The following is a 25,683-nucleotide window of genomic DNA, read 5'->3' as shown; positions in this document are numbered from 1 at the left end:
CGAAAGGCTTACGTTTGGTACAAGAAGTTGGCTATCCATCTGTTCCACTTGGCATCATTTAATGCTTTCGTTGTGTACCAGAAGTCTTGTCCTGGGACGAAGATGACTTTTCTTAAGTTTCAGGAGTCTATAATAGGCAGCCTTGTACTTGTGCAGCAGGCAAGTGTTCCTAGATTTGGAGTGGTGGAGGAAGTGGCTAGATTGCAAGATCGCCACTTTCCTGAATCTATTCCTTCCACTACTGCTAGAGACTTTCCGACTAGAAGATGCAGAGTCTGTTGGCGAAGAGGCGTGCGGAAGGAGTCTCGTATATACTGTCCTGACTGTCCTTCTAAGCCTGCATTGTGTATGTCAGCTTGTTTTAAATCGTACCACACGCAAAAGAACTATTGGGAGTTTGATTGAGCTGTAAAGTGAATTGCTTGGTCTGCATTCTGTAAAACATTTTTAGTTTGTTTCAAGGATTGGCATTAGTGCAAAGTTTTTATTTTAAGAATTTGTGTTACCTGATTTGTAGGTATCTCCATTTGTTTAGTGTCATTTTCAAAAAAAGAATTCTAAATGTGTTTGTGGTGTGTGCCGGCTGGTGCTTGGCTGGCGGTGTGTGTGGAGTTGCGCTTGGCTGGCGGTGTGTGTGGAGTGGTGCTTGGCTGGCGGTGTGTGTGGAGTGGTGCTTGGCTGGCGGTGTGTGTGGAGTGGTGCTTGGCTGTCTGTGCACGGAGTGGTGCTTTGCTGGCGGTGTGTGTGGAGTGGCGCTTGGCTGGTGGTGTTCGTGGAGTGGTACTTGGCTGTCTGTGCATGGAGTGGTGTTTGGCTGATGGTGTGTGTGGAGTGGTGCTTGGCTGGCGGTGTGTGTGGACTGGTGCTTGGCTGGCGGTGTGTGTGGAGTGGTGCTTGGCTGGCGGTGTGTGTGGAGTGGTGCTTGGCTGGCGGTGTGTGTGGAGTGGTGCTTGGCTGGCGGTGTGTGTGGAGTGCTGCTTGGCTGGCGGTGTGTGTGGAGTGGTGCTTGGCTGGCAGTGTGTGTGGAATGGTGCTTTGCTGGCAGTGTGTGTGGAATGGTGCTTGGCTGGCAGTGTGTGTGGAGTGGCGCTTGGCTGGTGGTGTTTGCGGAGTGGTACTTGGCTGGAGGGTGTGCGTGGAGCGGTGTTTAGCTGTCTGTGCACGGAGTGGTGCTTGGCTGGCGGTGTGCGTGGAGAGGCGCTTGGCTGGTGGTGTGCGCTGAGTGTTTGGCTGGCGGTGTGCATGGTCTGGTGCTTGGCTGGTGGTGTGGGTGGACTGGCGCTCGGCTGGCGGTGTGTGAGTAGTTACTTTCTGTTGGTCACTGCACACACTGCTTGTTGAGTGACACTCCACGCAGTCCATCAATTTGTGTAGTTCCAGTGTCAGAAATGTGGGCGTGTGAAAGTGATGGGCCCTTGAATGGCGCTGTTTGCTGGTGTGAGTGTTGAAATGTGATGGGTCCGCGGCTGGCGGTGTGAATGTTTTGAATGTGTCACACGTACGAAAGGTGTATGAATGGCCTGTAAAGAGGTTGGTGCCTTGACGTGGCTTTACAGCTCACGAGCTGTGAGTCAGTGGTTCAGTTTATCATACTTGCAATTATACACAGTGTATTTCATTTTTGTGAAATTACTTGCGTATACAATTGTGTGTACTGAATCATCACTCACCCTCGTGCCAAATCCAACCAGTATGTGTGTGTGCTTGCGGATTAGATGGGTGTGCAGTAATAATTGTTTTTTTTCTCTTTCTGCATTAGGGTGTACCTTGTCCCTTATTGTGATTGTTGTAATGTGTTGCTTTTATTCCAGATGGTGTCAGTGGTCTTGTTTGTATCAGGTATGAAAGGTGCGTGAATGGCCTGTAAAACGGTTGGTGCCTTGTCGTGGCTTTCAAGCTCACGAGTTGCGAGTCATTAGTTCGGTTTTTATGCATTTATTTATTGATAGAGCATTTCATTTTTTTGAAATATCTTGTTAATAAAATTTTATATACTGAACCATCACTCGCCCTCGTGCCAAATCCAACCTGTATGTGTGTGTCTTTGAGGAATAGATAGCCGTGCTTGAATGTTTGTCTTTTGAGTAACTCTGTTAAGGTGAGGTACCCTTTTACTCGGGAGAACAAGGGGAACGCTGGGTGGTAGGACATTTTTGCCGGCACGGCGATCCCACGGCAAAATTTTTGTAAAAGTGCTATTTTTACCTAATTAAGGTTTGCAAGGAGTTCTGGGTAGGAAAACATTGGGGGACCCACGCATGCCATACCTCCCTGGACTCCCCCGGGTGTCTACTTTTCAGAAATGTGTGGGTTTGGTAGGTTTCCCTAGATGGCTGTCTCGCACGGGGCCAGAAACCCAGGTAACCCCTCTTGCAAAAGCTGGAGAATTCATGTCCACCAGCTTTTGCAAGAGGGGTTACCCGGGTTTTTGGCCCCGTGCGAGACAGCCATCTAGGGAAACCTACCAAACCCACACATTTCTGAAAAGTAGACACCTGGGGGCTTCCAAGGAGGTATGGCTTGCGTGGATCCTCCAACGTTCCTTTACCCAGAATCCCTTGCAAACCTCATTTTTTGCTTGGAAATAATCATTTTTTTTCACACGTTTTAGTGTGGGAAAGCGTGGCATCACTGGGCTCACACAAATTACCTCCCACCCAGCGTTCCCCAAGGTCTCCCGATAAAAATGGTACCTCACTTGCGTGGGTAGGCATAGCGGCTGCTTTAGGAAAAGGCCCAATTCATACTGTGGAGACAAAAACATTACCTTTAGCCAAATAATCTTATTTTTTGAGGGGGTCACCTGAGCTTTTGGCCCGGGGCTTGGCAGGCATCTTTGGAAACTACCAAACCCAAACAGTTCTGAGAACTAGACACCCGGGGGAGTCCAGGGTGGTATGGCATGCGTGGGTCCCCCAATGTTTTCCTACCCAGAAACCCCTGCAAACCTGAAATTTTGGTCCAAAAACCAACTTTTCCATACTTTTTTGGGTGGGATCTCGCTGCCGGAACAAATGTCCTACCACCCAGCGTTTCCCTTGTTCTCCCGAGTAAAATGATACCTCACTTGTGTGGGTGGGCCAAAGGCAAGTGACTTAGGCTGGGGTGCTTAATTTGTAAAACGTAAATATGAGTAAAAACTACCTTTTTCAAAATTCATTTTTGGGGTGTTCTACTTTGGGGCACCCACACAAGTGAGGTATCCTTTTACTCGGGAGAACAAGGGGAACGCAGGGTGGTACGACTTTTTTGCCGGCACGGCGATCCCACGCCAAAAAGTTTGGAAAAGTGCAATTTTTACCTAATTTTAAGGTTTGCAGAGAGTTCTGGGTACGAAAACATTGGGGGACCCATGCATGCCATACCTCCCTGGACTCCCCCGGGTGTCTAGTTTTCAGAACTGTTTGGGTTTGCTACTTTGCAAAGAATACCACCGAGCCCCGGGCCACAAATTCAGATCCCCCCCCCCCAAAATCAAGGTAGTTTTGCAATAAGGTAATGTAAATTCACCACCGTACGATTTGAACCGTTTCCTGTTGCAGCCACTATGTCTACCCACGCAAGTGAGGTACCGTTTTTTTCGGGAGACCTGGGGGCACGCTGGGTGGGTGGAAATTTGTTGATCCACGCAGATTCCAGAACTTTCCACCACAGAAATGTGAGGAAAATGTGTTTTTTTGGTCACTTTTTTATGTTTTCAAGGAGTTCTGGGTAGGAAAACATTGGGGGACCCACGCATGCCATACCTCCCTGGACTCCCCCGGGTGTCTACTTTTCAGAAATGTGTGGGTTTGGTAGGTTTCCCTAGATGGCTGTCTCGCACGGGGCCAGAAACCCAGGTAACCCCTCTTGCAAAAGCTGGAGAATTCATGTCCACCAGCTTTTGCAAGAGGGGTTACCCGGGTTTTTGGCCCCGTGCGAGACAGCCATCTAGGGAAACCTACCAAACCCACACATTTCTGAAAAGTAGACACCCGGGGGCTTCCAAGGAGGTATGGCTTGCGTGGATCCTCCAACGTTCCTTTACCCAGAATCCCTTGCAAACCTCATTTTTTGCTTGGAAAAAATCTTTTTTTTTCACACGTTTTAGTGTGGGAAAGCGTGGCATCACTGGGCTCACACAAATTACCTCCCACCCAGCGTTCCCCAAGGTCTCCCGATAAAAATGGTACCTCACTTGCGTGGGTAGGCATAGCGGCTGCTTTAGGAAAAGGCCCAATTCATACTGTGGAGACGAAAACATTACCTTTAGCCAAATAATCTTATTTTTTGAGGGGGTCACCTGAGCTTTTGGCCCGGGGCTTGGCAGGCATCTTTGGAAACTACCAAACCCAAACAGTTCTGAGAACTAGACACCCGGGGGAGTCCAGGGTGGTATGGCATGCGTGGGTCCCCCAATGTTTTCCTACCCAGAAACCCCTGCAAACCTGAAATTTTGGTCCAAAAACCAACTTTTCCATACTTTTTTGGGTGGGATCTCGCTGCCGGAACAAATGTCCTACCACCCAGCGTTTCCCTTGTTCTCCCGAGTAAAATGATACCTCACTTGTGTGGGTGGGCCAAAGGCAAGTGACTTAGGCTGGGGTGCTTAATTTGTAAAACGTAAATGTGAGTAAAAACTACCATTTTCAAAATTCATTTTTGGGGTGTTCTACTTTGGGGCACCCACACAAGTGAGGTATCCTTTTACTCGGGAGAACAAGGGGAACGCAGGGTGGTACGACTTTTTTGCCGGCACGGCGATCCCACGCCAAAAAGTTTGGAAAAGTGCAATTTTTACCTAATTTTAAGGTTTGCAGAGAGTTCTGGGTAGGAAAACATTGGGGGACCCATGCATGCCATACCTCCCTGGACTCCCCCGGGTGTCTAGTTTTCAGAACTGTTTAGGTTTGCTACTTTGCAAAGAATACCACCGAGCCCCGGGCCACAAATTCAGATCCCCCCCCCAAAATCAAGGTAGTTTTGCAATAAGGTAATGTTAATTCACCACCGTACGATTTGAACCGTTTCCTGTTTCAGCCACTATGTCTACCCACGCAAGTGAGGTACCGTTTTTTTCGGGAGACCTGGGGGCACGCTGGGTGGGTGGAAATTTGTTGATCCACGCAGATTCCAGAACTTTCCACCACAGAAATGTGAGGAAAATGTGTTTTTTTGGTCACATTTTTATGTTTGTAAGGGATTCTGGGTAACAAAACCTGGGGGTAGGCAGACGAGTCACCCCATCCTGAATTGCCCTGGGTGTCTAGTTTTCAGAAATGTATAGGTTTGCTAGTTTTCCCTAGGTGGTGGCAGAGCTACGGCGCAAAAACAAAAGGTAGTCTTTTTGTCAGAATCGTGCAAAATTTCACTGGGAAATTGAGGTGCGACCATGCTGCGTTTTGCGCTGTTTCATGTCGCAGCCACTATGCCTACCCACGCAAGTGAGGTACCATTTTTTTCGGGAGACCTGGGGGCACGCTGGGTGGGTGGAAATTTGTTGATCCACGCAGATTCCAGAACTTTCCACCACAGAAATGTGAGGAAAATGTGTTTTTTTGGTCAAATATTTATGTTTTCAAGGGATTCTGGGTAACAAAACCTGGGGGTAGGCAGACGAGTCACCCCATCCTGAATTCCCCTGGGTGTCTAGTTTTCAAAAATGTATAGGTTTGCTAGGTTTCCTTAGGTGCTGGCAGAGCTACGGCGCAAAAACAAAAGGTAGTCTTTTTGTCCGAATCGTGCAAAATTTCACTGGGAAATTGAGGTGCGACCATGCTGCGTTTTGCGCTGTTTCATGTCGCAGCCACTATGCCTACCCACGCAAGTGAGGTACCATTTTTTTCGGGAGACCTGGGGGCACGCTGGGTGGGTGGAAATTTGTTGATCCACGCAGATTCCAGAACTTTCCACCACAGAAATGTGAGGAAAATGTGTTTTTTTGGTCACATTTTTATGTTTGTAAGGGATTCTGGGTAACAAAACCTGGGGGTAGGCAGACGAGTCACCCCATCCTGAATTGCCCTGGGTGTCTAGTTTTCAGAAATGTATAGGTTTGCTAGTTTTCCCTAGGTGCTGGCAGAGCTACGGCGCAAAAACAAAAGGTAGTCTTTTTGTCCGAATCGTGCAAAATTTCACTGGGAAATTGAGGTGCGACCATGCTGCGTTTTGCGCTGTTTCATGTCGCAGCCACTATGCCTACCCACGCAAGTGAGGTACCATTTTTTTCGGGAGACCTGGGGGCACGCTGGGTGGGTGGAAATTTGTTGATCCACGCAGATTCCAGAACTTTCCACCACAGAAATGTGAGGAAAATGTGTTTTTTTGGTCACATTTTTATGTTTGTAAGGGATTCTGGGTAACAAAACCTGGGGGTAGGCAGACGAGTCACCCCATCCTGAATTGCCCTGGGTGTCTAGTTTTCAGAAATGTATAGGTTTGCTAGTTTTCCCTAGGTGCTGGCAGAGCTACGGCGCAAAAACAAAAGGTAGTCTTTTTGTCAGAATCGTGCAAAATTTCACTGGGAAATTGAGGTGCGACCATGCTGCGTTTTGCGCTGTTTCATGTCGCAGCCACTATGCCTACCCACGCAAGTGAGGTACCATTTTTTTCGGGAGACCTGGGGGCACGCTGGGTGGGTGGAAATTTGTTGATCCACGCAGATTCCAGAACTTTCCACCACAGAAATGTGAGGAAAATGTGTTTTTTTGGTCACATTTTTATGTTTGTAAGGGATTCTGGGTAACAAAACCTGGGGGTAGGCAGACGAGTCACCCCATCCTGAATTGCCCTGGGTGTCTAGTTTTCAGAAATGTATAGGTTTGCTAGTTTTCCCTAGGTGCTGGCAGAGCTACGGCGCAAAAACAAAAGGTAGTCTTTTTGTCAGAATTGTGCAAAATTTCACTGGGAAATTGAGGTGCGACCATGCTGCGTTTTGCGCTGTTTCATGTCGCAGCCACTATGCCTACCCACGCAAGTGAGGTATCATTTTTTTCGGGAGACCTGGGGGCACGCTGGGTGGGTGGAAATTTGTTGATCCACGCAGATTCCAGAACTTTCCACCACAGAAATGTGAGGAAAATTTGTTTTTTTGGTCAAATTTTTATGTTTGTAAGGGATTCTGGGTAACAAAACCTGGGGGTAGGCAGACGAGTCACCCCATCCTGAATTGCCCTGGGTGTCTAGTTTTCAGAAATGTATAGGTTTGCTAGTTTTCCCTAGGTGCTGGCAGAGCTATGGCGTAAAAACAAAAGGTAGTCTTTTTGTCCGAATCGTGCTAAATTTCACTGGGAAATTGAGGTGCGACCATGCTGCGTTTTGCGCGGTTTCATGTCGCAGCCACTATGCCTACCCACGCAAGTGAGGTACCATTTTTTTCGGGAGACCTGGGGGCACGCTGGGTGGGTGGAAATTTGTTGATCCACGCAGATTCCAGAACTTTCCACCACAGAAATGTGAGGAAAATGTGTTTTTTTGGTCAAATTTTTATGTTTGTAAGGGATTCTGGGTAACAAAACCTAGGGGTAGGCAGACGAGTCACCCCATCCTGAATTGCCCTGGGTGTCTAGTTTTCAGAAATGTATAGGTTTGCTAGTTTTCCCTAGGTGCTGGCAGAGCTACGGCGCAAAAACAAAAGGTAGTCTTTTTGTCTGAATCGTGCTAAATTTCACTGGGAAATTGAGGTGCGATCATGCTGCGTTTTGCGCTGTGTCATGTCGCAGCCACTATGCCTACCCACGCAAGTGAGGTACCATTTTTTTCGGGAGACCTGGGGGCACACTGGATGGATGGAAATTTGTTGATCCACGCAGATTCCAGAACTTTCCACCACAGAAATGTGAGGAAAATGTGTTTTTTTGGTCAAATTTTTTTGTTTGAAAGGGATTCTGGGTAACAAAACCTGGGGGTAGGCAGACGAGTCACCCCATCCTGAATTGCCCTGGGTGTCTAGTTTTCAGAAATGTATAGGTTTGCTAGGTTTCCCTAGGTGCTGGCAGAGCTACGGCGTAAAAACAAAAGGTAGTCTTTTTGTCCGAATCGTGCTAAATTTCACTGGGAAATTGAGGTGCGACCATGCTGCGTTTTGCGCTGTTTCATGTCGCAGCCACTATGCCTACCCACGCAAGTGAGGTACCATTTTTTTCGGGAGACCTGGGGGCACACTGGGTGCATGGAAATTTGATGATCCACGCAGATTCCAGAACTTTCCACCACAGAAATGTGAGGAAAATGTGTTTTTTTGGTCAAATTTTTTTGTTTGAAAGGGATTCTGGGTAACAAAACCTGGGGGTAGGCAGACGAGTCACCCCATCCTGAATTGCCCTGGGTGTCTAGTTTTCAGAAATGTATAGGTTTGCTAGGTTTCCCTAGGTGCTGGCAGAGCTACGGCGCAAAAACAAAAGGTAGTCTTTTTGTCCGAATCGTGCAAAATTTCACTGGGAAATTGAGGTGCGACCATGCTGCGTTTTGCGCTGTTTCATGTCGCAGCCACTATGCCTACCCACGCAAGTGAGGTACCATTTTTTTCGGGAGACCTGGGGGCACACTGGGTGGATGGAAATTTGTTGATCCACGCAGATTCCAGAACTTTCCCCCACAGAAATGTGAGGAAAATGTGTTTTTTTGGTCAAATTTTTTTGTTTGAAAGGGATTCTGGGTAACAAAACCTGGGGGTAGGCAGACGAGTCACCCCATCCTGAATTGCCCTGGGTGTCTAGTTTTCAGAAATGTATAGGTTTGCTAGGTTTCCCTAGGTGCTGGCAGAGCTACGGCGCAAAAACAAAAGGTAGTCTTTTTGTCCGAATCGTGCAAAATTTCACTGGGAAATTGAGGTGCGACCATGCTGCGTTTTACGCTGTTTCATGTCGCAGCCACTATGCCTACCCACGCAAGTGAGGTACCATTTTTTTCGGGAGACCTGGGGGCACACTGGGTGGATGGAAATTTGTTGATCCACGCAGATTCCAGAACTTTCCACCACAGAAATGTGAGGAAAATGTGTTTTTTTGGTTAAATTGTTTTGTTTGAAAGGGATTCTGGGTAACAAAACCTGGGGGTAGGCAGACGAGTCACCCCATCCTGAATTGCCCTGGGTGTCTAGTTTTCAGAAATGTATAGGTTTGCTAGGTTTCCCTAGGTGCTGGCAGAGCTACGGCGCAAAAACAAAAGGTAGTCTTTTTGTCTGAATCATGCTAAATTTCACTGGGAAATTGAGGTGCGACCATGCTGCGTTTTGCGCTGTTTCATGTCGCAGCCACTATGCCTACCCACGCAAGTGGGGTACCATTTTTTTCGGGAGACCTGGGGGCACGCTGGGTGGGTAGAAATTTGTTGATCCACGCAGATTCCAGAACTTTCCCCCACAGAAATGTGAGGAAAATGTGTTTTTTTGGTCAAATTTTTTTGTTTGAAAGGGATTCTGGGTAACAAAACCTGGGGGTAGGCAGACGAGTCACCCCATCCTGAATTGCCCTGGTTGTCTAGTTTTCAAAAATGTATAGGGTTGCTAGGTTTCCCTAGGTGCTGGCAGAGCTACGGCGCATAAACAAAAGGTAGTCTTTTTGTCCGAATCGTGCTAAATTTCACTGGGAAATTGAGATGCGACCATGCTGCGTTTTGCGCGGTTTCATGTCGCAGCCACTATGCCTACCCACGCAAGTGAGGTACCATTTTTTTCGGGAGACCTAGGGGCACGCTGGGTGGGTGCAAAATTGTTGATCCACGCAGATTCCAGAACTTTCCACCACAGAAATGTGAGGAAAATGTGTTTTTTTGGTCAAATATTTATGTTTGCAAGGGATTCTGGGTAACAAAACCTGGGGGTAGGCAGACGAGTAACCCCATCCTGAATTGCCCTGGGTGTCTAGTTTTCAAAAATGTATAGGTTTGCTAGGTTTCCCTAGGTGCTGGTTGAGCTACGGCTCAAAAACAAAAGGTAGTCTCTTTGTCCAAAGAGCTTAAGATTTCACTGGGAAATTGAGGAGCGACCACGTTGCATTTTGTGCCGTTTCCCGTGGTAGGCACAAGGCCGACCCACACAAGTGAGGTACCATTTTTTTCGGGAGACCTGGGGGCACGCTGGGTGGGTGGAAATTTGTTGATCCACGCAGATTCCAGAACTTTCCACCACAGAAATGTGAGGAAAATGTGTTTTTTTTTTCAAAATCTGAGCTTTGCAAGGGATTCTGGGTAACAAAACCTGGTGGTAGGCAGTCGAGTCATCCCATCCTGAATTCCCCTGGGTGTCTACTTTTCAAAAATGTATAGGTTTGCTAGGTTTCCCTAGGTGCCGGAAGAACTAGGGTGCAAAAACTACAGGTAGGCACTTTGCCAAAAAAGGGTCAATTTGTAACTGCAAAATTTAGGTGTGACCACGTTGCATTTTGCGCCGTTTCCTGTCGCAGGCACAAGGCCGACCCACACAAGTGAGGTACCGTTTTTATCGGGACACTTGGGGTAATTCAGATTTGTAAATCAACTGTTATTACCAATTGAGCTTTCTTGCATTTCTCCCTTTGAATGAAAGATATTGTGTAGAAAAAAAAACTTTATGAAAAATGACCAATAATTCTCATGCTAGTATGAGTATTCCCAACTTTGAAAATGTGCAATTATATACTGTTTCTGAACTCTATAATTTGTACCCAATTCATACATACATAGGTGTCTTTCATGCAGATTATTCCATGTGTACATTTTCCAAGACAAAGTGCACTATACCCAGTAAATGAAAAAATACCATTGCAAGTTGCTGCTCAGTTTTTGGATCTGGGTTCTTCGGGTTCTTGGTGAAACTACAAGTCCCATATATCCCCACAACCAGGAAGGTCTAACGGATGTAACGGTATATTGCTTTCCAAGAGCTGTCAAAATTAGAGAAAGTTATAGGTGAAAACGTTGAGACAAAAGGCCGTTGTTTTCAACAAATTTTCAAATATTCCAATATCTAACTGTTAGTTTCTATAACGAACCCTTCATGGATTTAGACAAATGACCCCTTTCTGAATTCAGAATTTTGTCTATTTTTCGGAAATGTAAAGCTTTCCAGGATCCATTATTGCTTTCAAACTCATTTCTACCATTAACTGGAAGGAGGTGGAAAGCTCTAAAAATAGCAAAAATAGGCTATGTCCCAGAAAAATGCCAAAACTGAGTGAAAAATTTCGGTTCTCTGACAAAACACTGTCATTCCCTAAAAGCTGAGAAAATGGAGAATTCAGCCCCACAAACCCTTTTTTGATACCATATTCAGGGAAAAAGCCAGAGGCTTTCATTTGCAGCCCGTTTTTCCCATTTTTCTGAAAAAAACAAAAAAAACACTATATTTTGGTTAATTTCTGGGACCCCTCCAAGGGAATCCACAAACCCTGGGCGCCTTTAGAATCCCCATGATGTTGGAAGAAAAGGACGCAAATTTGGCGCGGATCCCTTATGTGGTCAAAAAGTTACAAGGGCCTAAGCGCGCACTACCCCAAAACACCAAAAAAAGCCTTAGCACAGGAGGGGGAAAAGGCCTAGCAGCGAAGGGGTTAAAGATCAATCAGTCGCCCAGGTTTTGCTTCGGATTTAAGGCCAGTACATGGGAAATAATCTGCTCAAGAGTACCAAACAAATTCTGTATCTAAAATCCCAGGCCTCTTAGATGTGCACTTTAAAGATCTTTCCATGTGGGCCACCTCGAGGCATTCTGTTTCAGGAGAACTGCCAACCAGAAAATGAACTTTCTTACCTATTTACCCTATGTGGCACAAATACTCCTTTTTTTGTGTACCAAAAGCACCTTTAAAAAAACAGAAGCTAGAAACATTCCTGTGGAATATTAAAAGAGCAAGAGTGGACATATCAACAAAATACAAGATGGTAGCAAATGGAAGCTAATGTTTCCTATATATAGAATATTTTTTATGACTTGCAGAGACCACTCTAGCCCTAGAGTGGTCAGATCCAAACACAAAAAAACACAGGTTCCTAGAGACCAAGTATATTCAAACACCCCCCTCTGCCACGCTCTCTGGAGACACCTCAAAAACATTGAAAACAAACGGAACACCCCTTCAACACAACATCTATACTATTAGACCAATACCATTTGATTTCTCGAAAGAAAGGCTTGCCTGACATTTCCCTGACCCGTTTTATTAGATAACAATTTAGCAGAAGAAGAGACGGTAAGTTGGTTTGAGGACATATGTATGAAAAATGGACAGGTAGAGAGCAGGAGTCTTGTGTCAGCCTCGTTAATTTAAAACTCAGTGAGTAATGCAGTCTACCCCTGTTAAGACATTAGGCGTTGACCCCGGAGATCGAGGAGAAAGGTTTTAGAGACTTACATTTTACAGAAGAAAAATTTAGGATGAGTATAAAAGGAAGTGAAGATTACTATACACAATATTTTGGCCAACAGTCTCTACTAAGCCCCACTTGTATAGACAAAAATGGGAAGAGGCCAAGGACATATTGATTCCCAAACATATATGGTCAATTAATTCGATGAGAATGGCCAACACTTCCATAGCAATGAGATATAAAAATGTTTAGAAGATAATAATGCTCTGGTACAGGACTCCCTGGCAGTTTCAAGACCATGCATGGTGGATCAGATAGGTGCTGGAGAGGATGCAGTCAGATGGAAATGTGCAAACACATGTGGTGGTTCTGCCCATCGGCCGAAGATTTTTAGACTAATATGAAACTCATTCATGACAAACAGAGTAAACATCACACTGAATACGCTTATGATGCTACTTGACTTTACTGATAATGAAGGGGAATACCTTCTAATGTTGCGAGTGAGTCAACCAGTGACATTTAAGTTGCCTGCAGCCAGATGACTACAGCACAGGAAAAAGTTTTACACATCCACTGCATATTAACTCTGTGGAGAAACGATCTGCAGTGGTTCATGATATAGTTTTGTAATATGAACATGTTGAGAAAGTTTAGACTCCTTTTCAAACCTTTGTAAATAGAACCAATAACAATCATAATTGGTATGGAAAGCAGTTTTGTTTAGGTCTGATTCCGAACACAACTTGTAGATATCATTAAATCAGGGGGTGGGGTGACGGTGCTAGTGGTGGGGGTGGCTAACAACAAATGAAGCTGGGGACATGGACTTAGTCTCCAGGAAGGCCTGCTCTGGGAGCTCGACGGGGTCACGTACCACCTCAGCAGATGCAAGACGGCAGCGGTGTTGGAAAATGGCCCTCTCTGAAGGGTCACCTCCTCCTCTATTGCGGAATTCTTTTTGTTGGCTTTAGGATTCTGAGCTCTTCACCACTACTATCCAGTGCTAACGTGCACGTGCTCTTTCCTCTAAACATGGTTTAATTGATACATCCACATGTTTGTCATGTTTAATTTACCTATACGTCCCTAGTACAGTGCACTAATTATGCCCAGGGCCAGTAAATTAAATGCAACCAGTGGCCCTGCAGCACTGATTGCATGACCCACAAAAGTAGCACTTTAAACCATGTCTCAGGCCTGCCTCTGCGGAGTCTGTGTGTGCAGTTTGCACTGTCATGATGACTTGACATATAAAACTGCTTGCCAAGCCTTAAATTCCCCTTTTATTAAATAAGTCACCTCTAAGCAGGCCTCGAAAAATCCACTCACCAACTTGCAATTGTGAGTGAAATTTTAGCAGGTTGAGCTATTTTTAGCACTTACTCGACCCTGCTGGTGAGTAAACTTAAGGTGGAAGAAACAGGTGTTCTGTTCCTTCAGCAAGTGAATGAGCAATTAAGAGGCCTTTAAACCTTGTTTTATCTTGACACATTTGCCAACTGCTCAAGGACAAATGTCAGTTGTCTTTTTACTAATTGTTGCTCATGTGTTCCTGGAAAATAGTGTTTACTTTTCTTTTTCTTATGCTTCAATGGCTACCCATTGAAGCAAGGAAACCGTTGGTGCAGGGTCTTGTCATCAGCCGTCTTGATTCCGGAAACGCTCTGTTCACGGCTCTTAACGAATACCTGCTTTCCAAGCTTCAGATTCTTCGGAATACCGCAGCCAGACTCGTCCTTTAATCTTCCCCGGAGATCTCCCTCCATTCCTAATCTTCAGACCCTTCACTGGCTCCCCGTCCGGCAAAGAGGCCATTTTAAAATCTTAAGTCTTGCACACAGGGTAATGTATGATGCTGGCCCATATTACCTAAAAAAACCTCCAACGGTATATACCAGAAAGATCACTAAGGTCCGGTACTAAATCATACCTTGCTCAGCCTCGTATTCGAACCTCTCGTAACGGGGGCCGTTCCTTTTCATACCTTGCCCCTATGCTATGGAATGAATTACCTGCATATACTTCGTCCCTAGCTGATCACAAATTTTTCCGAAAAAAACTGGAAACCTGTCTTTTTCCTCAGTAAGCTCAATTAGTCTCGGACTGCTGTCTGTTCTACTGTCCTTTTGTTGCTAACGCCATGAGAGCTCACGGTAAGATGTGCGCCATACAAGAATGTTTGACATTGACATTACAGTTAATGCTTTTTGTCAAGTGAGCTGACAATAATTGTGAAACAAAAGGCAGTAAAATGTCCGTTTTTGTTCTCTAAAACAACATATGAACAGCTTGTAAATGAATAGTTCAAGTCGATCAGGAATTATGAAATAACTTTTTTTGTAATTCGGATGTGTGATGCAAAAATAAAGATGAAAATTGTATATTTCCACATTTGTTTAACCTATAAATATGCAGTCATGCTTGAATGCCTGCCAGGTTTCAGTGATATGAACACCTGCAGAAGATAAATCAATGCACTTATATGAAAATATGCACATTTCAGTATCAGCCATGTGCATATCTACTGCTGTTTAAGCCTTGTTCCTAACACTGTTTTCTTTTGTAACCTCCTTACCTATCAATTCACACAGTTATTGGCCTGGCACTCATGGCAAAGTGTGTTTAGAATCACTCAAAGCACCACATTTTTGTTTTTATCCACATTTTAAAATAAATACAGTCAAGAAAATAAATGGTTTTCGGTCTGTATTCATCAGTAAAAACGGAAAACAGGATGTGAGAGACATTCCTGGCCAAGGTCTGATGAGAATGCATTTAATGAACTAAGAGGCAAGTCTGCAGTCAAGTGTATCTTATATGTGGCTAGATTGCATTCTATATTGAGCTAATGTTTAGTCTATTAAATCAAACAAAATTGTTTGCTGTACAGCAGACGTGCTGAACGTACGTATTTGAAGGTGCTCTCATATGTGAAAAAGAAGAAAATGGGGTCTCAGTGAATTAAAATACTTGCCCAGGATCACATAATTTGAAACTAGTTTATGGGTCAAGAGCATTCTAATTAGGTCCAGTAGATTATTTAAGTCACTAGACCGGCAGGTCTAGTAAACATTTTTGGATTTTTGAAGCCTGCTAAGGTAGGCCCTAGGTAGCCATAGGGAAGGCTGCTGTGTAATTAAAAGGTAGGACATGTACCTTTAAGTTTCTGGTAGTGAAAAACTCCCAAATTTGTTTTTCACTTCTGTGAGGCCTACCAGTCTCCTAGGTTAAAATTGGGAATTCCTTATTACATTTATAAGTGATAATTTCTGATTAAGAAGGAGTAGGGCAGTCATGTTTCATATGATTGGAATGGTAGTGATAAATCCTCTTTACTGATAAAGTTTACTTCATCACTACATTTAAAAAAAATGCCACTTTCCGAAATTTGGAATTTTTCTGCTCTTAGCCCCATGTGCCTGGCGCCTCTCTTCAATACACATCTGGGGTGGATAATATTTGGAGTTTGTGTGTTCCCTCCAGACAGCCACTCACAAAGAGAGCTTAGGTGTGACTGAGTGGCCATCTACATCCTAATGGGCCATCCTGGGCAGAATGGGAGGGAGGGGCTGACACTTGCACCTGAATAGGCTGTGTCCTGTCCCAACGCAAAGAGCTGCATACCCTCTGTGGTGAGTCTGGAGCCAGTGCTGGGGAGGGGGAACTCTGTGTACTTCAAAGCCCCTCTTTGAAGTCACCCCACCAAATCAGACACTACTGGGCCTGTAAAAAACTCTACCAGAAGGAAGGACTGATGTGCTACAAGGACTGTCACTCTGCAGGACTGCTGCTCTGGAAGAACTGCTTTTCTGGTGTTCTGACCTGCTACCGCTCAGGAAGAACAGGGCTCTTTGACTTGAACCCAGAGTGATCTCCAATGGCATGCTGGCTTGCATCCTGTTCTAAGACGCAGGGATATCTCTTACCCCCCTGCTCCAGGTCCACTGAAAGTGGACCCATGTGCTTGCTCCAGTAGAAGGGACAGACCCTCTGCTGCGTGAAGCAGTACAGATGCATCATCGCTGTTGTTGTGGGAGCAGAATCGGCGCATCACCGCCACTGCAGTGAAAAATGATTAACACATCCCCTCTCCTGCATGAAGAAACACATTGCATCGGCACTAACGCATCTCGGAACCGGCGCTTTGCCTGTGGAACCGACTCATCGCCATTGTTGCATGGAGAAAATCGGCGCATCACCTCGACTGCATAATCGACACCAACACATCGCTCAGCAGCACCCAGCATTACGCTGTTGCGGCCAGGATTAAGGTACTTTTGTTCAGTGTGTCTTGCATGGCTCCTGTATCTTGCCAGCAGTCCATCCTGGTCGGCCTGAACTCTTGACTTTGCCCCAGTCCAGCTCGACCAGATAACCCCATAGGCGCTTATGGCTACTAAGCACTATTTTTCACTTTCAATGTTTAAAAAATATCTTGACTTCTACTTACTGGAGTTTTGTCATTTTGGTCTTGTTTTATTTATAAAATCATAATCTATTTTTCTAAACTGGTGTGGAGTCTTTTTGTGGTGTTTTCACTGTGTTGTTGTATGAAGTGTTACACAAATACTTTACACATTGTCTCTTAAGTTAAGCTTGACTGTTCTGTGCCATGGTACCATTGGGTGAGCGCAGGTTGATTTATGATGTGTTTCTGACTTACCCGGACTAGGATAGTGGTTGCTGCTTGGACGGAGTGCATACATCTGCCAACCAGAAACCCATTTTCTGATTGGCGGCGTCAAAGGCCTGCTAGGCCAGATGAGCCTGTCGAACGGCACAAGCAGACTGAAAAGTGACGCAGACGGAGCAGCCTGCCTGCCGTAAACATGTGAATCACTGAGAGAATGGAGCTCGGGGTACAACCATGACCTCATAGCTCTGCCCCCTCCAAGGAACTGTAACTACGACACCCCAGTAGTAGAGTCTAAGAGCCTTGGAGCACAGACTGCTGACCGTGGGGCACTCCTGTTGTCATAAGCAACTTATGAGGGGGAAAGCTGGGGCAGACTGTCCTTACCCAGCGGACACTGGGAGGCAACCACGTGCCTGGATGCACTACTTTGTAGCCCCAAACAGCCCTCAGGGAGAACCTGGTCACTGTAGAGGGCAACTAATGGCACTGAGATACCAGAGTCTGTCCCTTACACCTGCCCTTGTAACCTTGCTGGCAGTATCACTGTTGCGATGGAAAAATCCTCTGCCTGGTAAGAGCCGTGAACCCCTGCCCTGAGTGCCCAACTGTACTGTTGTCTGGATCTTTAAAGCAGATTTTTCTTACATAGGCAAACATGGATAATGTGCATGGGCCATAATATAGGTTTGTCTCACAGATTGAGGTCTTATTGGACCAGAAGGGGCCCACAAATCGCTACCCTCATAGTGGTGAAGGCTACCGCCTTCACTAAGAGTTAAGCAGTACAAGCGTGGTGTTGGCATCATACAGTGCAGTGATAAGTAGAAGTGAACAGGTCAATTTTACCCGCTGTCACTTAAAGTTAGGCTGCGGTGTGCTTAACTCACCCTTCGCCTACATCAGGCAGATGTTCAGTGCTACGTAGCACAGAAGTAGTGTCTCTGCACTGTATGCATGTGTGCCTAGGAAGGGTACAGTATAGAGGTAGAGCAGTACTGTGCAGTATGTGTGTGTCTGGTGCATGATCTGGATGTATGTATGGCTCCGAGAAATACATTACAAGAGAGATGTAGAGCTGTGCAGTGTGTGCACAATGAAAGCATGTGCTGGGTGTATGTGAGCTTGTAAATGTAAATGTATGAAACTTATATAGCGCAGGACTTACCCTGGGGCATCTCCGCGCTTGCTTAGGGAACCCGTCCTGGTATTCCCCTGTGAGAAACCCCGGCAGGGTATCCACAAGGTGAAAGCCAGGCATCCCGCCGCGAGGGGCCGATGTGGAGATTAAGCAAGCTATTGCCCAGAGTCGCAGAGTGTGACCCCGTGAGTCGAGTAGGCACCGGAGCGAGAATTGTCGAGACCATGGAATTTATGAGCCCGAGACCCGCCGAGGCGGGGAATCGAACCCTGGTCCACGGTCGATCTCAGATTCCGGGTCTGCCGCCTCTAACCACTGAGCCACACTTCTCCACTCGCTTGTGAGAAGTACAATACATGATCAGTGAAGTGTTGCGCAGCATGTCCATTGTAAGTGCATGTTTGTGTGTGCTGGCAGTGTGTGTTTGCAAATAGCATACCCTGGTACAATACAGAAAAGCTACAGTACTGACAAGTGCAAGCAGATTGATTGGGTGTGCTGAATGGATGTGTATCTGTAGTGGCACAATGCATGAAGGTTACAGTACTGCAGAGTATGAGTGCTGTGAAAGTACACTGAGTGAAAGTGTGCCTGCAATGGTACATTACATGGAGGACCCTTGGTTCCATGATGGGAAGACCAGGCCTACCTGGTGAAGACATGAGGAGTAGAGGAATATCCCCAGGCACATTTGTGTATTGCAGCATTCCTATGAGTTGGGTGGGACACACACAGAGGGAGACAGAGAAAAGACCCCCCCTTTTACTTCATAAAGGTTGCTCTGTGATAGATCACAAGGAAGGGTCCTGGAGACATCTCAAGAAAGAGATGGGGCTGATAAGGGAATACTAAAGAGTGGGTCTGGGAGACTAGAATTAATCTTGCTGACATCCAGGTGTGAACTCTAGTCACTCCCATGGCCTGTTTTGTGGCACAATCAGCTTTGTCATCTTTCCTGCTGTGACAGGCAGTCTTTCAAGCGGTAAGAGAAAGACTCAGACCCTAAATCACATTCTGTGTCTGGGAATGGACTATAATGAGAGGTTGAGACCCCAAAATTAGTCATCTGCCAATCAGCCAAACAGGCTGTGTGAGATGGGGAAGCTCTGCGAGACTTCTGCCTGTGACCAGGACTGGGGGCCAAGGTCTGTTGGTCTCCCTGCTTGGTGAGGGGGCATCACCCAGGCAAACCAAGATCACCTGCCCTAGATCCTAGAGCACCAACAACTGCCTGCTTGCCAAGATCAGTCTGCTCTGTGAGGAAGAGGAGAGAGTTGGAGGGAGGGAGGTTCAGTGATAAGCCCAATCGAGAGAACTCCCCGAGTAAGGTGTGAGGAAACAGCTGTGCAACGATCAGGTCGTTTATTGTTGCTAGCGCATTGAGACTTGTGTCTGCCTTAAGCATAACCCTGTATACCTAGAGAGGCCGCCATTGTTTGGGTGATTTCATAGGGGGAGTCTGCCCCTAGGCCAGAGAGTACTGCAGCAAACCAGTACCATCATTGCCAGAAGTTCAGGTCATTGCCCGGAAAGAAGATTGAATCTGTGACTGGTTAGTCGAGCCCGCACACCAAGACCTGCCCTGACCAACACCCCCCCCCCCCCCCTAAACCCGGGGATTGAGACGTGGTACCCCCACTGGACTCCAGTCGGGAGATGGAATATCGATTCCCCGCCCCACACATGTGGGAAAGAGTGGTTTACCTGATGTTCTCCTATTGGTAGCACCTCCAATCGCAGGGAAACACCTACAGTGCCACTTGAGAACAGTGTCTATGTCTCCCAGGTGCTGCCGAGTGTACCACGAGCAGCCCAACTAATGCAAACAGGATCAGGGCTTGTGATAGCCGGCGGAGCGGCACTCGCTGCACAGTTTCATACTGCAGGAGCAAGTAGGACTTTAACTGGCCCTATGGGGGGGCCGGGCTACTCACTGCTGACGGTGGTGCTGCAACACAGACTTTTTGAAAAACTCCTAAAAAGTAAAAAAAGGGAACTATTGAGTACGGCCTAGTATTGAGCATTCCCTGGATGCAGCTACCAGTGAATGGGAAATAACCCCAACCACGTTACAAGGATGAGGGTGGGACAGGAATTTGTCAAATAAAAACTAGAGCCCGACCTCAGGGGGATTGTGTTATTGCTTACAAATGTCATTGTTCCTTTAAATGTGTATAGTTAGAAATACAATACTTCTTTTTCTTATAAAAGCAAGTACTTGACTGGACATTGATTAATTGATCTTACTGCATGCACTTTGAGTTAGGAGACGTTCACTCACCTGTATCTAAACTTCCCTCCCAAACCCTCCCCACCCATCCCTCCAAGGAAGCCTTTGACTGCTTGTGCACAGCTACAACAGAGTCAAGCGCAGAAGGGCTAGTAGGTCGGGCCCTGGGAAATCAGGAGGAAAAGTTATCAACCACCACAGTAGGGCCCAGTAGTCCCTGCATTCCCCATGGCCCTCTGAAAGGGGTTCTGACAATCATGCTATGATGAAACCAAGGCAGTCAAAAGAGTCTGACCCCCCGTAGAAGCTAGAGTGGGGGAAGATGCAACTAAAGACAGGAGGGACTCACCTCAGTGGACAAGATATACTACCGGACCACTTACAACTGCACCTTTATAAGGTGTTAAACGCAATCAATGCCTACAGAGAAACTTTGGAGTCCAAAATCAACACAATGGGACTAGAGGGGTGTAATCAGAGCAACTCACCTAAAACTATTGGAGAAGGGAAAAGCCAATGGGGGCATCCTCAATGAGTTTAGACCCAACAGCAATGAGCCGCAGATGTAGCTCAGGGCCCTCAAAGACCACATTTCCCATCTGGAAAAAAGGGCTGGTGATGCGGAAGGGAGACAGAGGAGAAACAGACTATGAAAAGTGGGTCCACCAGAGGGCGATGAAGGCACATATATGATCTCCTACGTAGAAACCTGGATGCGGACTGAGATAGTGCCGGCTGGCCAGACACAGTTCTTCGCACGAGAACAAGCAGACAGTGTGCCTGCCCGGAAACCTTGGCGAGGTCGAAGTAACTTGGGAGAATGATTTCCAGCCATAACCCCCTCATAGTGGTCTGGCGAGTGGAGCGACTTTTCCTACGAGTACCCACATGGAAACTGCAACCCAGTGCCCTGACAGACTCATGCTTTCGAGAATCCTTGCAGATGGTAATCTCAAAATATTTTGAGATGAACAAACAAACTGCTTCCTCCCCTCTTACTGAATGGGAGGCTCTTAAGTTGGTAATGAGAGGACACTGTTTGGTCAAGACTGTAGGGATACAGAAGAAACTGGATGCTGAGCTAGTTAGGCTAGACAAAACCATCCGAAAGCTTTAATTGGAGATGGCAGAAAACCCAGATTACATAGGCTTGATGATAGCAAAACTGGATACACAAAACGTATTGATAAGCTCCATTTCCACCACACCAGAGTACACAAAGGGAAGGGCAGGCCGGGGAAGCTGCTGGCTTTGTTTGTTAGATCGTAGTTGGGAGACTCTCAAATACTGCATGTCCAGGAGACCGTCGGCTACATTGATTATGACCAAGGCAAATTAATGAAGACTACTTAGATTGCTATAAGAAATTAAGTGGTCAACAGGAAGAGACTATCCAAGAGGCAATCCATGCCTTCCTTGACAGGGCCCATCTCAGGGTACTGGGACAGGGACGATAAGAAGACACTGGGTGCCCTAATAGCCGAGAATGAAATATGAGGGGCCATTAAAGAGCTGGATAGAGGTAAGAGAGCGGGCTGGATGTGCTTTCCGGCTGAATTCTACAACACTTACTCGGACCTCCTAATCTTGCAGCTAGCTAAGATGTACCCGCAGCCCTGGAGAAAGGAGGGCTCCCTAGAACAACACGGGAGGCACAAGTGATCCCCTTACCAAAGCCAGGTAAGCCCCTACTGTCCACTCTCCATGCTGAACCTTGACTTTAAAATGCTTAGTAAAATACTTGCAACATGCCTCTACAAGCACATGCCAACTCTGATCAGAACATTCATTCCGACGCGTAGCACATCATACAATTTGAGGAGACTGTATCGGGTATTGGACGAGACAGATGTGGCTACTTTCCGCCGGGCGCTGGTTGCGTCTGTGGTTCTGGAGAAAGCATTTGATACAGTACAATGGGGCCCCTTGGAGCCACTACGGCTCGAATGGGCCTGGGAGCACAAAAGGCCCGCTGGATTGAGATGCTTTATTCTAACCGGAGGGCAAGGGTGGCATCTCTTCGCAAAACTCGATTAATCATGGACCCAGACAAGGCTGCCCTCTGTCTCTGCAGCTTTTTGCCATAGCTAGTGAAACTCTGGCAGTGGTGGCTAGAGCGGAGGGTGAGGTTAGAGGGCTCCTTCTGTGGGAACATTCTCATATAATATCCTTATACATTTTATTTTACATTAGGAATGAAGAATCTGGCTTGACCATCTCAACTACTACTAAGAGACTTTGCAGAAGTCTAATGAATGAAAGCAAATGATTCCAAAATGCAACTCTTACTTGTCACACTGGAGGGAGAGGCACCCTAGAGATGTTGGTAATATTGTGCCCCTCCCGAATACCTTTAAATATCCTGGGGTGAATATAGACCACTTCCCTGCCGTTAGATGTTGAGTCTCTGATTTGCAGAGGTATGCACCTTTTCCAAGCAAGAACCACAATCTTAGTCGGGGTAAGTCACAAAGACACCCTAAATTACCTGTGCTCACCCGGGTAGCTTGGCACAGAGCAGTCATGCTTAACTTACAAGGTAATGTATAAAGTATTTGTGCAGCACTACAAATAGTAAAACAGTGAAAACACCACACAAAAAGATTCCACACCAAGTTAGAAAAATAGCTCTTGATTCGATACATAAAACAAAACGGCAAAATCTAATAAGTAGAAGCGGAGATATTGATTTTTTAAATATTGAGTGAAAATAGAGCCAAAAGCACAAAGCGCCAACAAGGGGCATCTGGTTACGTTGGACCGGAACACAGTCAAAGGTTTATGCCGACCGCGATGGTGCGCGGGCCGGCTACAGAGACCAGATTCGACACGCTGAGCAAAAGTACCTTGGTCCGGGCTGTGTCGACGTCAAAGATCCGGTTAATGGAGAGGCTGCAAGGAGCAGACGGTAATGTGTTGATGTGCATCCGCTCATTAAGCTGCGATGCGCTGGTCCTGGCGGCGCAGTAGCAACTATGCGTCAGATCCTGTGCGATGCAGAGTTTCAGCTTCGAAATCAATGCTGTTGTCAAAGGCGATGCAAAGATTTCCCTTAAATAGCGTCGCGCAGCAGTGGTTCTGAAGGCAGAGCAGAGGCTCCGATCCACAGCAGTGAAGGGTTGAATAAGCACCTTAAGATCACTTCCAAGTGTCCAGCACTAGGGTGGCACCACTTGACAGAGTAGACTCACTGATGGCATAGTCCAGGTGCAGAAGTACAATAGTTGGAAATCTTTTATAACCCTGAGACCTCAGATCAGGAGGCAAGCCAGCAAGCCATTGGAGTCACTCCGGGTTCAAGTGATGCAGTTCCAGTCCTTCCCAATAAGATCAGAAGGGCAGCAGGAAGGAGGGCAGCACAGCACGAAAGAAGTTCTTCCTAACAGCAGTCCAGCAGAGTGGCGGTCCTTAGCAGCACAGCAGTCCTTCTTCCTGGCAGTCTTCACAGGTCCAGAGGTGTACTGAAGTGGTAGGGTCTGAGATCTAGTTCTCATGCCCCGTGGTGCCTTTGAAGTAGGGGAAGACTTCAAAGAAGGGCCTTCAAAGTGCACAGAGAAGTCATCCCTTACCGCCCTGGCTCCAGACTTACCACAGGAGGGTATGCAGCCCTTTATGTGGGGAAAGGACACAGCCAATTGAGAAGTGTGAGGGTGTTCCCAGCTCCTCCCTCCCATCCACCCAGGATAGCCCATCAAGTCGTATCTAGGGTCCCATTGTGTTTGGCTGTCTAGAGGGAATGGACAAAGCCTAGCTGTCACCGTACTCAGACGTGTATTGGAGACAGGCTGCAGGCGGACAGGGCTAAGAGCAAAAAAGGACCAGCTTCCTAAAACTGGCCTTTTAAAACAATGAAAAGATGAATTTGACATTGCCATTAAAGAGGATTTATCATTACAATCACATAGGTACTAAACATGATAGATCTAACTCCTTCCAAGTGGGAATTACATCGTATTTGATGTAATAAGGAATCCTCAAGGGTAACCTATGAGAGGGGTAGACCTCACAGTAGTGAAAAACGAATTGGGGAGTTTTTCACTACATGGAATTGTAAAACTTAAAAGCACATGTCCTACCTTTTAATTACATAGCACCCTGCCCTATGCGCTAACTTGGGCCTACATTAGGAGTGACCTATATGTAATAAAAGGGGCGCTTAAGGCTTGGGAAATGGATTTAAATGCCAAGTTGACATGGCAGTGTAAACTGCACACACAGGCTCTGCAAAGGCAGGCCTGAAACATGTTTAAAGAGCTACACAAGTGGGTGGCACAATCAGTGCTGTAGGACTACCCGTAGCATTTAATTTATAGGCCCTGGGCTCATGTAGTGCACTGTACTAGAGACTTATAAGTAAATTAAATATGCCAATTGTGGATAAACCAATATCACCATGTTTGAAGGAGATCGCACAAGCACTTTAGCACTGGCAAAGTGCACAGCGTCCTAAAGCCAACAATAAAAGAATCCAGCAAAAAGGGAAGTAGGAAGGTAAAAGGTTTGGGGGTGACCCTGTAGAAAGGGTCTTTTCCAACACCTTTTGACATGAAGGATAGCTTGGGGGTTGCACTCCATGCACTCAAGGGCTCTGTGGCATTCTGAAGATTACTACAGCTCCCAAATATGGAGAGCTTAGACCTAACAAATACACTCTTATTTTTGTGTTAATTTGCCAGTGCAGGTCTCCCAGTAATGGTGCCATGAACACCAAAAGGAGAGAGAAAGAGATGGTGTACCGGGCTCACACCTGCATCTTGGGAAAACACTCAAATCACAGAATTGGCATGATACCCTCTTGGAGTGCCTAAGGAATTATTTCCCTAGCCCTAGTTTGTGTAATCCTATCTACCTACTGCTGATATCCCTACAGAAGAATGTGCAGTTATTAGAATTGGACATGGTAGTCTCACTCAGGTAATATGACATGCTTCATCGTTTGTCACCTCGTCCCACCCTTGTGATATGATGCTACTAAGGCGGACTCTACGTCAGGGGGCTAACCTGAGGGAGTGCTTAGAAATTAATTTTTTTTCTCTGGATAAAATGCTGGGTCCAGTTCAATGTTTACTACCACCTTAGGATATGCCACAACGTATCCTTTATTCAGGTGGTATGCCAGGTTTGACTAAAAAGTACCACAAGGTAATCTCAAAGGACGTACATGGTTACTATGAACCTTACGTACCGCTGAGTTGGCATGCCAACATATTTCTGCCCTTCTAATAGAGCCTAAAGGTGGTCTTGGGCATTCATCAGGTATGTGTATCTCTACACTTATAAAATGATAGTGAAGGGTACAAAAAATGCATTCCTGGTGGAAAATCAAAACATCCTCTCAAGCTCTTTGTCTCTAAATGGAGGTGCAGTAACATTCACAGCAGCTGCTTTGCTGTGGGTTTTATTCCATTGTTC

The 25,683-nt window shown here is 46.2% G+C and overlaps 1 protein-coding gene across 3 annotated transcripts in view; it reads right to left on the bottom strand.

Annotated features, from left to right (window-relative positions):
* The window catches only part of RNGTT (RNA guanylyltransferase and 5'-phosphatase), a 1,800,355-nt gene that overhangs the window by 1,634,448 nt on the left and 140,224 nt on the right, over positions 1–25,683 (bottom strand). The gene's annotated exons all lie outside the window — the stretch shown is intronic.

This window comes from Lissotriton helveticus, chromosome 6 (assembly GCF_964261635.1).
Source record: "Lissotriton helveticus chromosome 6, aLisHel1.1, whole genome shotgun sequence".
Lineage (NCBI taxonomy): Eukaryota > Metazoa > Chordata > Amphibia > Caudata > Salamandridae > Lissotriton > Lissotriton helveticus.
This window is presented reverse-complemented; position numbering and strand designations above follow the sequence as displayed.